Source organism: Lygodium microphyllum, chromosome 10 (assembly GCF_053477565.2).
Source record: "Lygodium microphyllum isolate KBCC chromosome 10, Lygodium_microphyllum_v1.1.10, whole genome shotgun sequence".
In the NCBI taxonomy this organism is placed as follows: Eukaryota; Viridiplantae; Streptophyta; class Polypodiopsida; order Schizaeales; family Lygodiaceae; genus Lygodium; species Lygodium microphyllum.
In genome coordinates this window covers 131,848,673-131,863,370 of record NC_141144.1, presented here as the reverse complement: position 1 = coordinate 131,863,370, position 14,698 = coordinate 131,848,673, and positions in this window count along the sequence as shown.

The window sequence follows — 14,698 nt, the reverse complement described above, 5'->3', positions numbered from 1 at the left end:
TAAACCAATAAATACATCAAAAAAAAAATTACAACCCGAGAGAGAGAGAGAGAGAGAGAGAGAGATCACCGACCTGAATATTGGCTAGACAACCAATCCTCACAAACAAACTCCACCAAATAAACCAAAATACCAATAAATTAAACCATACTAAGCAAACCAACCTCTCTCTCTCTCTCTCTCTCTCTCTCTCTCTCTCTCTCTCTCTCTCTTTCTCTCTCTTCCATAACACATATATAAACTAAAACAAAAAAACAAACTAACCCTAAACTATATCCATATATAACACACAATCTAATGTAAGTAACACACAATCTAAAGCAACTAAGCAATTAATCTAAGGTAAAACCTACTAACTAACTAATCCATAACACATATATAAACTAAAACAAAAAAACAAACTAACCCTGAACTATATCCATATATAACATACAATCTAAAGTAACTAAGCAATTAATCTAAGGTAAAACCTACTAACTAACTAACCCATAACACATATATAAACTAAAACAAAAAAACAAACTAAAACAAACAAACACACACAATCTAAAGTAACTAAGCAACTTACTATTTAACTTATCTAATCAACTAACTAAATAAACTAACTAAACTAAGTTACTATTTAACTTATCTAATCAACTAACTAAATAAACTTATCTAGTCACACACAATCTAAAGTAACAAAGCAACTTACTATTTAACTTATCTAAAATAACTTACTATTGAACTTATCTAATCAACTAACTAAATAAACTAACTAAACTAACTTACTATTTAACTAAACTAACTAAATAAACTAAACTAATCAACTAACTAACTGATTTGATATCCGCAGACCTCTCTCTCTCTCTCTCATGGTAGAGAGAGAGAGAGAGAGAGAGAGAGAGAGAGAGAGAGAGGGAGAGAGAGAGAGATCTTGACCAAGCTTTCAAATACATATCGTGTGTTTTGAAGGGAAGCTAAAAAAAATTATATGATCCTAGATGACACCAATACAACGTCAACGACAGTAGATTTTGAGGTATAATCTATGAAGCTATTGAAGCCATAATTTAAACGGCTTTAGTCATACTACTTCACAAACATGGCATCTTCTTCTTGATCAACCGTCCATCAAATTTATCCCCCTTCAAAATGATCAATGCGGACATCAAATCAGCTCCTCTGAATTCACCATCTTGCCAAATTTGCAGATGCCTGAATAATCCTAATATAACATTTGAACCAACTCCCCAGTCCCGTTCTGAAATACACAAAACATGATCGACAGCTTAATCTTTTTCTTGTTCACCCACTCGATCCTCCAAAATCCAAAGTTTGATGATGATCTCTTTCAAAAGCTTCGCTCGCACGTTCTGCCGAGAGAGAGAGAGAGAGAGAGAGAGAGAGAGAGAGAGAGAGAGAGAGAGAGAGAGAGAGAGAGAGAGAGAGAGAGAGAGAGAGCCCCACGACATCTCTCTCTCTCTCTCTCTCACGGCACACACACACACACACACACACAGAAGCGTGGGGGACGTGATACTCTCTATTCAAGACATCGTTTGTAATTTATTTTTGTGATACTCTCTTTACGGAATGCTACAATCCAGTCATCGTGGGGGACGTGATACTCAGATGGGGTTTCAGGGAGAAGAAACTGCGTCTCTGCGTGCATCTTTGATGTCTCTCTCTCTCTCTCTCACAGCAGAATGTCAGAGAGAGAGAAGCTAAGACGTCAGAGACACGTCATCTCTCACACGTCAGAGACACACGCAGAGACACGTCGTCTCTCACACACAGAGACACGTCTCTCTCTCTCTCTCATGATAGAATGCCAGAGAGAGAGAGAGAGAGAGAAGCACGCTCTCTCTTTCATGGCAGAATGTCAGAGAGAGAACAGATACTTTGCCAAGTATGCCAAATCCCCATTCCTTATTAACAATGAAATGTCTTGTGCATGGTAAAGAAAAGACTATTTTACATGATGATGGGAGCACACACGACTTTATTTCTACAAAATTGGTCAACGAATTGAATTTACATACTGTTTCTACACATTATTGCATCAAGGCTACATTCCTAGGTACGAGATACAATGGAACACAAGAGGTGCATGATTTAGAAATTAAAATTGGTGATTATATTGAACGAAGAAATTTCTTAGTTGTGCCTTTGCAGTCTAGTGACATTATCTTAGGAATGCCTTGGCGACATCAATACAATCCTAATATAGATTATTCTACGCATTCAATGAAAATCCATTCTCAAGGAAAACAAATCACATTGCATGGTATGCACACTCTCAATAATTTTCCATTGCTTACTCATTCTTAGGCTAAACGTGCATTACGAAAAAGTAGCAAATCCTATTTAATATGGGTGAATGAAATCAAAGCTAAAGAAAACCAGATGCATCCTAGGCACGCACAATTTCTTTCCCAATTTTAAGATTGTTTTACTACTGATTTACCACCTGGATTACCACCTGTATATCCTGAAGATCACAAGATAGACTTAATTCCTGGATCACAACCACCATGTAAAGCACCATATAGACATAACGAAATTGAACAGAAAGAAATTCAAGCCCAAATTGAAGAATTGCTAACCCGAGGACTTATTAGACCTAATAGTTCTCCATTTGGTGCACCTATTTTATTAGCGAAGAAGAAAAACAATACCTATCGCATGTGCATTGATTATGGTGCCCTAAATAAAATTACTGTTAATAATAGATATTCGATTCCTAGGGTAGATGATCTTATGGACAAGCTACAAGGATCTCCCATATTCAGCAAGATAGATCTTAAATCTGGATATCATCAAGTAAGATTGGACACATCTGATATATTCAAAACTGCATTTAGAACACAATTTGGACACTATGAATTCCTGGTTATGCCTTTTGGTTTAACTAATGCACCAGCCACATTCAATCGTATGATGAATCGCATATTTTTGAAGCATCAGCATTGTGTTATTGTTTTCTTTGATGACATATCGGTTTTCAGTAAGAATGAGAATGAGCATTATGAACATTGTCTTTGGTTTTTAAATTATTAAAAGAGAATCAATTATATGCCAATCCAGAAAAGAGTGAATTTTTTCAAACAGAAATTGAATATTTAGGACATATTATTTCATCTGAAGGTATTAAAGTTAACCTTAAAAAGATAGAAGCAATTTTAAATTGGCCAATATCCAAAAAATGTGCATGAATTACGTTCTTTCTTAGGTATTGCTAGCTTTTATAGAAAAATTGTGAAGAATTTCTCATTGCTTGCATTACCTTTGACAAAACTATTAAAGAAAGGCATTGTGTATAATTGGTTTGACAATCAACAAAAGTCCTTTGATTTATTGAAACATGCTTTAACTCATGCTCCTGTATTACAGTTACCTGACTTCAATAGACAATTTTTCTTAGTAGTTACTGATGCTAGTGGATCTGGAATAGGAGCAGTCCTTATGCAAGATTCTCATCCCATAGCCTACTCTAGTTGCAAACTTAAACCCACTGAACTTAAATACTCTACCTATGATAAGGAATTGCTAGCTGTAGTACAAGCTTTACGTCAATGGAAACATTATTTAATGGGATCTAAATTCATGATCAAAACTGGCCAACAAAGCATTAGACGTCTCCTTAGTCAACCACAAATATCTGACCGACACATTAAATGGGCTGCTTTTATTCAAATTTTTCATCCACTTATACAATATCAACCCGGAAAAGAGAATGTTGTTGCCGATACTTTAAGTAGAAGACCGACTATTCACAATATTTCTGTGATATCATTTGACTCTCTTCTCCCTATGAAAGATACTTATGACCAAGATCCTACTTTTCAAGCTGATTGGAATAAACTAGTTGTAAATAATTGGATTTCTATTGATTCATTGTCTTACACTGATGGATTTATGTTTTATGAAAAAAGATTATGTGTGATTGTTCCATTTCGATCATTTGTTTTACATGAAATTCATTGTCCCCCATACCAAGGTCATAGAGGAATTATATCTACTTTGCGTACACTGATTGAAGTTTTTTATTGGCCACACATGGACATTGATGTATCTAATTTTGTATCTGAATGCCTAATTTGTCAAAGAGTTAAAAGACACCATGGTAAACAATATGGTTTATTAATGCTTTTACCAATTCCAGAACGACCCTGGAAACAGATTTCAATGGATTTTATCACTGGTTTACCTAATACTAAAGCTAATCATGATATGATTTGGACTATTGTTGATAGGTTTAGCAAACAAGCATATTTTATTCCATGCAAGAAAACCTTAACTGCATCTCAAGTTGCTCAATTGTTCTTGAAAACTGTTTTCACTAGCCATGGTTTGCCAAAAGTTATTATTTTTTATCGTGATTCTAGATTTTCAATAATTTTTGGATTACTTTGTTTGCTAACTTAGGAACAAAGATTGCTTTTTCATCTGCATTTCATCCTGAAACAAATGGCCAAACAGAAGCTACTAACAGTACCATTTTAGATCTTTTGTGTGCATACACAATTTCAAAACCGCAAACATGGGATACATATTTACATTTACTTCAGTTTGCATATAATAACACACCACATATAGCTACATAGAAAGCACCATTTGAAATTATTTATGGATATAGATTGCCTACACCTGTTACATCATTGTCAAACAAAGTTTCAAGCTGCTGATGATATTACTAACATGCTTGCTACTATTTTGGATGAAGTTAAAGATATGATTGCCAAAGCCCAGCAATCATACACAAAACAAGCTAACAAGAAAAGAAAAGCTATGAGTTTTAAAGTTGATGATTATGTTTGGTTACGAATTGAAAAGCGAAGATTACAAAGTGTTGACAAACACCCCATTGTAAAATTAGCCTCTAGATTTTATGGACCTTTTAAGATCATTCACAAAATCAATGACAATACATTTAAATTAGAATTACCACAACACTGGAAAATTCACAACACCTTTCATATCAGTTTATTACGACCTTTTAGAGGACATGGTACGAATTATGCCTACTGGAAGAGCCAAGTTTGGTAGTTATTGGTGCAAAAATCTCAGATCAAGCCACTAAGGATGCATGGCGAGCAGCTTGACTGATTGACGAATGGGATGAGCTTGATGAGTTATACAAGTCCACCCTCATCTTGTCTCTCACTGAACATGTGCATTGCAATGTGGTTGAGGAAGCATAGAGTGCTTGGCAGCTTTGGGATAAAATTAAGAACCTCTATGATAAGAAAAGTCCAATAAGTCAGATGTATTGGTTACTTGAGCCAGTTTCATGCTATTCTCAAGAACTTGACTTCGCAAGGCATTACCTTTAATGATGAGGTTACTCCATTGTTTTTGCTTGGGACTCTAAGTGAGTCATGGGATGTATTACACACTGCCTTATGTACTCCTACTACTATTTTGAACTTGCCTGATGTAGAGAGTGCTCTTTTGCAAGAAGAGATCAACCATAAGAACTTGGATGTCTCTCGTGTGCCACATGCTTTGACTGTTAGAGGCACAGATGGTAATGGAAACAATGACCGTGGGTATGGACATGGCAGAGACTCATAGAAATCTAGGTCTAAGTCGCGTGGTAAGTCAGGTAGCAAGTCTCGTTGAAGAAATGCTAATGTGACATGTCATCATTGGCAAGAAGGGTCACATATGCCCACAATGTCATGAGTTGTGCAATGAGAAGTGCGAAGAGAAGGGAAAAGACAAAGTATAGGAAAAGTCCTCTGATAGCAGCATCATGCCTGTGAAATCCAATGTGAAAATCAAGGAGATAAATGTCATGCAGATTGATGACTCAGATGGGAAGTACATACTTATAGCTAGTTCTTGTGATGCTACACCGTTGACCGAGGTTCACTCGATGTATGCGCAGTGCTAGCTTTTGGATTCCGGTGCTTCATTTCATGTTACACCATACCGTGAGTGGTTCCATTCCTACCGCACTGTCTCTGGTTTAGTTCGCTTGGGTGATGATAGGTCACTTGCTATTGTTGGCATTAGGGATGTGGGCCTGCCGTTCTCTACTGGCAGTACTTTTCTGTTACAGGATGTACGTCATGTACCTACGCTTACATGCAATCTTATGTCTGTAGGGCAGCTTGATGATCTTGGATTTCATGTTTCATTTGGGGATTCTGCTTGGAAGATCACCCTTGGTAGACTTGTGCTTGCTAGAGGTGCCAAGGCTGGCAGCCTATATCCTCTTGTAGTTGATGGGTCCTCTGTTGACAATGTTTTGTCAGTTAGTTCCATCACACATGTATCTCTTTGGCATGCCCGTTTGGGCCATATGTCCTTGAAGGGAATGAAAATGCTTTCTGGTTTGCAGTACTTACTGCCCCTTGACTATGCATGTTTTGATTCATGTGAGCATTGTCTTTATGGCAGATAGACTAAAAATACGCATGAGCAGTGGGTTTTTGCCCCAAAAAAGTACTCAAAATTTGCCAAAAATTTGAATTTCAAGGGACAATTGGATTTCGTCATCGAAGGCGGCAGAGACAATTGTCGATTTTAAGAAGCAAGCAACAGACAGGTTTCAAAAGTGCTTTGAAGACCCACCGAGCGACGGTTGGAGAATTTTCATAAAATTTCAAAGTGTCCAATGGGACTTTTGGAAGCGGCCCATAGTGGGGAACCCTGAGTTGGTCAGGAAAAAATTTGCGGCTCAGTAATCGGAGGTCGGACAGTTGAATGGCGGTGCTCACAGTAGAAGCCAAAGGAAAGTAGGTGTGAATGGGCCTTTTTGGGGTGAAAGGGGGTGCCCTTTGGTAGCACCCTCACCCATATTTTCACTGAAGGGGGGGCTTTTTTTTAATGCACAAAAAAAAAAGGAGAAGCCATGGTGGACATGCGACGATTTGACAAGAGGAGGCTATGGGGGGCTGAGAGTAACCCCCCAATCAAACTAGATCGATGATTTTCCACATTCCTTCGCTCTCTATCATTTGGCTTCGTGCACGAGATGGTTGCCTAGATGGCCCAATCTAGATTTAGTATTTCTCTCTCCTCCCTCTCTCTCATCCAAATGGCAGGTCATATGGGTGAAATCAAGAAGAAGAGGGGTTGAAGGATGCTTGTCCGACGGTGATCGGATTGCTCCAAGATCAAGAGGAGGCTGAGGGAAGGTGTTCAGCACTGAAGAATGATCACTGGTTGGTGGTCCGTGGGCTGTCTGTATTAATGATGAAAAAACTCGCAACACACGCATAAGTGGTATGCCTCATTTTTACAAAGGAAAATTGCTTCTTTTTTATGTTTGTTGGCCTAAATGAATTTCATATGGAACGAAAATGTGTTTGGATCTTGTTTGCATCATGATTGAGAGTTATGCATAAAATAAATGCAAAACCATAATGATACATGGTCACAATAATTAAATTACAATTCGAAAAGCGCGTTTTTAGAGTAAAAATGAAGATTTTGTTGGTTTCGGGTGGGAAAAAGAGATTCATGTGGAATAAAATTCTGATAAAAATCATCTTTCAGCCATCATAATCACTCAATAATCATAGATCAAAAGATAATATATTTATATGAATAAATAAATAGGAAAAAATAGATTAAAATAGGTTTTTGTGCTTTAAAAATTAAGGAAAATAATGATTAATGTTCGTGAATGTTTAGGAAGGTTGAGGCATGAGGTATAGACTCAACTCATTCTTTTTTGTATATCTTAGTGCTTTTTTATTGCTTTATACGTCAAAAATGACAAAAAACAAAACCCTACACCTATGCAACGATGCAACATATAAACGGTAGGGAAAAAAAAGGGTTGTGGAAGCATTTAAGTGCTGAAAATGAAGTTAAGTATGATCTTTTGGTTGTGTACGTCATATAGGACGATAAAATTTAAGTCTAAAGAGACTAGTAGCACGATTAAGTTTGGTGTTAGTCTCTAGCAATGCAACAACGATAGATTGAAAAACATTGAAGGACTAATTTTTACACTCCACTTTGCTGGTTTGTTTTAATAAAATGTTTGTGCACAATAAGCATCCACATTTGCATTTTTCATGCCACATGGTATAAAATCTTGGATGCATAGCACCTGTATGCCAAACATTTACCAACGCTAAGAGTGTGAGGAAGTCCTTACTATAGATTAGATGAGCAGTCCCTTGGGGTAAGTTTAGTGAGGAAACATCAAATGATGGATCATTCAATAAATCAAAGAGTGGAGCTTGTATGTTTGTTTTTATGTTGAAGCAGCGCATCTTGGGGCCAATCTCCTTGATGTAGAAGAGCTACAGTGAGGTCGCGGTGTTTCAACCGAGAGATTGAAACATCGCGGTATTTCAGCCTCTTGTGTATGTGATATGAGGTATTATACCTATATGTTATGGGATCTCCCTCTGAGGAGTAGGGGAAGGCAAACATTGGACTGTGTCCTATTACAAACGCAAAATCGATATTAGAGTTTAGTGTAGTGTGAGCCTTAGATGCTCTTGGCCGTGTGGGTGTCTTGTGTGTCTTAGAGGTCCGGCTAGTGCTAGAGAGCTAGTGTCGGGCCCATTTTAGGTCCCGACAATGCATAACAAGTCTGATAGGACATGCATGAGTGAACCTCTGGCATTGGTACATTCGGATGTCTATGGGCCCATACCTTGTCAGTCAATGGGTGGTGCAAAGTATTTTGTGACGTTCATTGATGATTTTTCTTGTAAAGTTTGGGCTTACCACATTAAGCTTAAGTCAAATGTCTTGGCTGTGTTTCAGAGATGACTTGCATTGGTTGAGAACCAGACTACTGGGCATAAATTGAAATGCCTTAGGATTGACAATGGGGGAGAATATGTCTCATGTGCCTTTGAGTAGGTATGTGACAAGAGGGGTATTAAGCGATAGTTTACCGCCCCCTATATCCCACCCCAAAATGGTTTGACTAAGCGGATGAATAGGACCATCTATAGGAGCGTGTACGCAATATGCTTAGCCATGCAGGCCTACCACAGAGCTTTTGGCACGAGACAGTCACTATAGCTGTGCATATCATAAATAGGTCACCTTCCAGTGGTTTGGATTTCTAGGTTGCAGAGGAGGTACGGATTGGGAAACCTTCGTCTTATGTGCATCTACATGTCTTTGGATGTGAGGCATTCTGCCATGTGCCCAAGGACAAGTAGACTAAGTTGGATCCTAAGAGTGTCAAATATATTTTCCTTGGCTATGGAGATGCATGCGAGATGGGTTATCACCTCTGGGATCCACAAGCGCAGAAAGTCATCTGAAGCCATGATGTAGTATTCTATGAAGACAAGATGCATATGCAGCCTGAGAAGGTGGTAGAGATATGTAGGGTTATATTCTAGGAGGAGCCACGTGCTCCTGCACAGAGCCAATTGGATAGGCTGCAACAGCAATTGGTACACATGGCCAAGGTGCTGGACAGGATGCTAGACATGCAGTAGAGCTTGCAATGAGATGATCTACTAGAGCTAGAAGTCCACTTGATAGATTTGAGTCCTCGATGCATTATGTATTGGTTATAGATGTAGGAGAGCCTCTCACCTATGATGAGTCTATGTGCAGGGGTGACAGTTACTCCTGGGAGAGGGCTATGCAATCTGAGATGGACTCCCTACATAAGAATATGACTTGGGATTTGGTTGCATTGCCTAACGGCAAGAAGGCTTTGCCATGCAAATGGGTGTACAAGCTGAAACGTATCCCTAGGCATCCCAAACCAACTTTTAAGGCAAGACTTGTTGCTAAGGGTTTTAAACAGGAGCATGGAGTTGACTTTGATGAAGTCTTTTCTCCTGTGGTCAAGATGACCACCCTAGGCTTGGTTTTGGCCTTAGTCGCATAGCTGGACTTGGACATGTATCAGATGGATGTCAAGACTGCATTTTTGCATGGGGATTTGCATGATGAGATTTACATGGAGCAGCTTAAGGGCTTTGCAGAACTTGGCAGGGAGCACCTAGTGTGCAAGTTGAAGAAAAGTCTTTATGGCTTGAAGTAGGAACCTAGGAAGTGGTATCATAAGTTTGATACCTTTATGTAGTCATAGGGCTACTCTCACATTCTTGGTATACGCATTAAGCGTGACATGCATCAGGGACTACTCTACCTCTCACGGAGGGAGTACATTCATAAAGTCCTTGAGAGTTTCCGCATGTAGGATGTGAAGCCTATTGGATGTCCATCACCTTCTTATGTGAAGGTTTCACAAGCCGATTGTCCACAGACACATGAGTAGAGGGCTAAGATGGTCAAGATTCCTTATGCATTAGCTTGGACAGTTTGATGTATGCCATGATAGCCATTGGACCAGATATGTGTATTTGCTATGGCAACCAAGATATAGGAGTTTTGGGATACATAGACTTGATTATGCATGACATGTAGATAACAGGAAGTCCACTTCTATAACGTGTCTGCTCGTCCACTTATGGGACATGTCTTAGCAGCCCATCGGGAAGAGAGTCTAGAAAGCGCCGCCTGGCACTCGCAAGGAATGTCATAGGGTTTGTGATCTAGGTCTTCCCGAGTCTGCCCCGAGCAAAAGTGTCCGACCATTCCCACTTAGAACCGACCTGAAATCAGGGTTTCCTTCCTATCAGCAAAGTCTCTAGGGAGTAGTTAGCGTCGAGCTCTAGATGATGAACCACTTTGTGTAGGAACAATAGAGTCAAAGCGGATTTATGCTGCACTTGGTTCATGGAGAATGGGAAACGAGAGGGATGTGAAGCTCAACCTCTCTGCCCATAAGGCATAGTCCCATTCCGTTCCCCTAAAACAACATAAATCGGGATCCTAACTCTAGTGACGCTAGGTCTTCATAGTCTCGTTATCACGTCTTTTGAGAAAAGTTCCCAGCTAACTGGGACCACTCTTCCATAGGACGGACCCAAGTCATGTCCACCCCACTTTCCTCGATTTGCTTAGTTATCTGATTACCTACCACCTTATGTTTGACATGCAAAAGCAGCTTCCTTAATTAGTCAATTTAAACACAGGTTCCTTCACGTAACTTAGGCACTGACACAAAAACAATGTCAAGCAAGTTCCTTTTTCAAATATTTGATCTTTATTTATCATAGTCCTGGAATATATCAAGTATCATGACCCAAGGCTATCCCAGCAATCTACAGGATTGCTGCTCCAAGTTCCGCCTGTAGACTAGTATACAGGTCTCAAGATCCCATCTCAAGTCACGTCAGCCTCTTATGCGGGATCCAGAGGCAAGGAATTTATAAGCCAGAGCCTCCCCTGGCACCCAAGTGTCCTCCCGCTCCAAGCAACACCCACAGAGAGACCTCTCGTGGCGGGTTAGGTCCATATACCCGGCGTGGCTAACAACCCCCTTGGATAGGGCCAGGCAAACAGTCAGAGATAACTGAACCTGCCTCTCCCTCCAGGATTTTAACCTGAAGCATTAAGTGTTTTGCCTTGAGTTAGTTTCTTGAGCAAAGAAATTCAAACAATGTACCTAAGTATACAATCACGATCATTTCAGAGGTCGTTTGTACGACCAACTGCTAAGGTGTGATTCCTTTTTCCCGGATGCTCCTAGTATCCGATCTTGGATCGTTCACGACTTGGTGAGATCCCAAGGGCCTGGCAAGCTAGGTTGCTTGTTTCCCCTTTATCTTCGGGTTAGGGTTTGTACCCTGCCGACCCGAATTATCCTTACCTCAGGTCTCTTGGCAAAAATAGATCATGGACAACCCCATTGTCCTTGGTTGGTCAACTTGCTGGTTATCTCCTAGAGCCCTTGAAGTATCTATGTCATCTTTCCTTCGATCCCTAATTGCCAAGGATACTTTTGGTGATATAAGAATACCTGATCTTAACCCCTTTTTCAATAGTACTCACATGCACTAATGTTTACCCCTTTCTAACCCTTTCTTTGAGCTTGTCTAACTACGTTGATTAAGACAAGTATTGATTTACTCAGCGATTTCAAGGCCAATGTACAAAGCATGAATTCAAGCACTCTAATGCACATTAATTTCATGGAATCTTTCTATGCGTGAAATCTTGATATTACCCATGCATGCAATAGTTCCTTCGTATGCATCTAGTATGGATACGACAACCATATCACTTGATTTCGCTAATCAATTTGAGAGAAAGACCCTTAAGATATGTCTACCCTTCCATGCACTTATATTTTCATGATCATGCAATTAAGGTATGAAAGAAACCCATGATAAATACTAGTCACAAGCAATAGTTTTGTACGACACATGCGAAGGTCCTTTCAATGCATGCGACTTAACATGTTGCTTGTTTATGCGAGAATCTTTCCGATGCATGTAGAAGTTTTCCTTGCATGTATCTAATATGATTGTGATACTTTATGCATTTCACTATCAATCTCAAGAGAAGACCCTAGGATATGCCATTTCCAATTCAATACACGATGGAGCATAATTAATATATTTGGGACATGAAGGTAATACTGAGTCATTCCATTAGTACAACTGACTTCCATGAAATCACCCCTTGTTTGCAAATATTCATGCAACTCATGCGCTAGACTTTTTTATTAAATTCAAGAGAACCTTCTTAAACAATGCAATGAAACAATTTTTAGAGAGTGTCTAATGTAAAAATCCCCTATGAATTTATTCGATACGTATTTCATGAGCTTTGTATATACGAGGTTACGTAAGCATTTAACATATTGAGTTCATCGACAAGGAGTGCAGGATCATGAACCTGATTCTTGATCATCGAAACTCCATTAGCAGCCACTCCTCCGCCTTGGGTAGAAACACCTGCAGAGTTGCTTGTTGCGTGCCTCTTGGGTACCATCTTTCGCGGAAATATAGTAGCCTTCGTGTGTGGGGATAGCTATTAGATGTGCAGGAATTTCCTGCAAATTGTACAATAGCTTCCCACTAATCCTCACAGCCTTTGCACTTGAATTGATGTGGTCACGGATTAAGAAAAAATTTAGCCGGGTCTTGCGGGTGAAACACCTCCTAAAGGAGATGCATCGGAAGCTTCCAAACTCCTTTCTCTCTCTCTCTCTCTCCTTCTTCTTCTTCTTCTTCTTCTTCTTCTTCTTCTTCTCCTTCTCTCTCTCTCCCTCTTCTTCTTCTTCTCTTCTTCTCCTTCTCTCTCTCCCCTCTCCCCTCTTCTTCTTCTTCTTCTTCTTCTTCTTCATGGCCAAGGGGGGCACGCCTGCTGGAGTCCACAGGGAGGGGGGGGTTTTCTGACGATGAGGGGGGGGGAGCTGTTCACGAACGACGGGGAGGCCGCTGCCTGTTGACATAGGGGGCACTATGCAGGTCGACGAGGGGGGGGGGGGGGGGCTACGCTGCAGGAGGGAGGGGAAGGCCCCCCCTTTTTAAAGAGGGGGAGGAGGGTGGTATGGCCGCCACCCCTCCCACCTGGGGGACTGCATGCCCCCCTTATCTTCCTTACTTACTCTCTCTCTCTCTCTCCCCGCCATGCACACGGTAGGGGGAGAGAGGGAGAGTTAAAAAATTTGTTTTAAATTAAAAAATTTTAGGGGGGATTCTCATGGGCGGGGCACCACGGGGGATATTACATCCTCTCCCCCTTAGAGGAATCGAGATGTCCTCATCTCGAGAAGACCTGGGGATATTGTTGGTTGAGAGTATCTTCATCCATCCAGGTGTCATCCTCTTCGGGATAATCTTTCTACTGGATGAGGTATTCTCTCAAGGTCCTTGATCTCAAATGCCTCTCCCTGACATCTAGGACTCTATCAGGCCACAGCTCAAGGACTCCTTGGCTAGGCATTACAATTTGTTGATCATCAAGTACATGATTCGAACTAGGTAGATACTTTTTCAATAGACTAACGTGGAATACATTATGAATCTTTAGAGTTGTGGGCAGCTGTAGTTTGTAACCATTAGGCCCTAGGCACTTGATGATCTTATAAGGTCCACAATACCTCAAACTTAGCTTCTTGTACTCTCCCAAGGACAATGAGCTCTTTTTAGGGCGTACACGGATGAAGACCATATCATCTTCAATGAAGGATCTATCTTGCCGTTTCAAGTTAGCGTAAGCCTTCTGTCTATCCTTGGTAGCTCTGTCTTGAAGCTTCTACCCTCAAAGTTGGATCTGAGAAGTTCAAAAGGGTACAACAATCATGCCCATAAAATGCTTGGAAAGGGGTCATCTGAATACTCTGTTGGTAAGAAGCATTATAGGGAAACTCAACCAGTGGTAAGTATTGAATCCACTTTTTGGGTTCGCGACAGCAGTATGCCCTAAGCATATCTTCAATGACTTGATTGACTCGTTCTGTTTGACCATCAGTTTGGGGATGGTAAGCTGTAATGAAACAGATTTGAGTTCCAATAGCCTCAAAGATAGCCCTCCAGAAGTGTGATGTGAAAAGAGAGTTACGATCACTGATGATTCTTTTGGGTAACCCATGCAGTTTGAATATTTCCTTGATGAATAATCTTGTGATGTCTGAATCTTTATAGTTCGTCTTGACAGGGATGAGATGTGCGACCTTGGTGAGCATATCTAGTGCAACCATAATAGAGTTGTATCCTCCCTGAACTTGGGGTAGGCCAACAATGAAGTCCATACTAATGAAATCCCATTTCATTTGTGGAATGTCAAGTGGTTGCAATTTCCCAGGCATTTTAATATATTCTGCCTTGATACATTGACAAGACAAATATTCCATGACATATTTGAGTACGTCTCCCTTGAGCCTTTCCCAATAATAGCTCTTTCTGACCACATT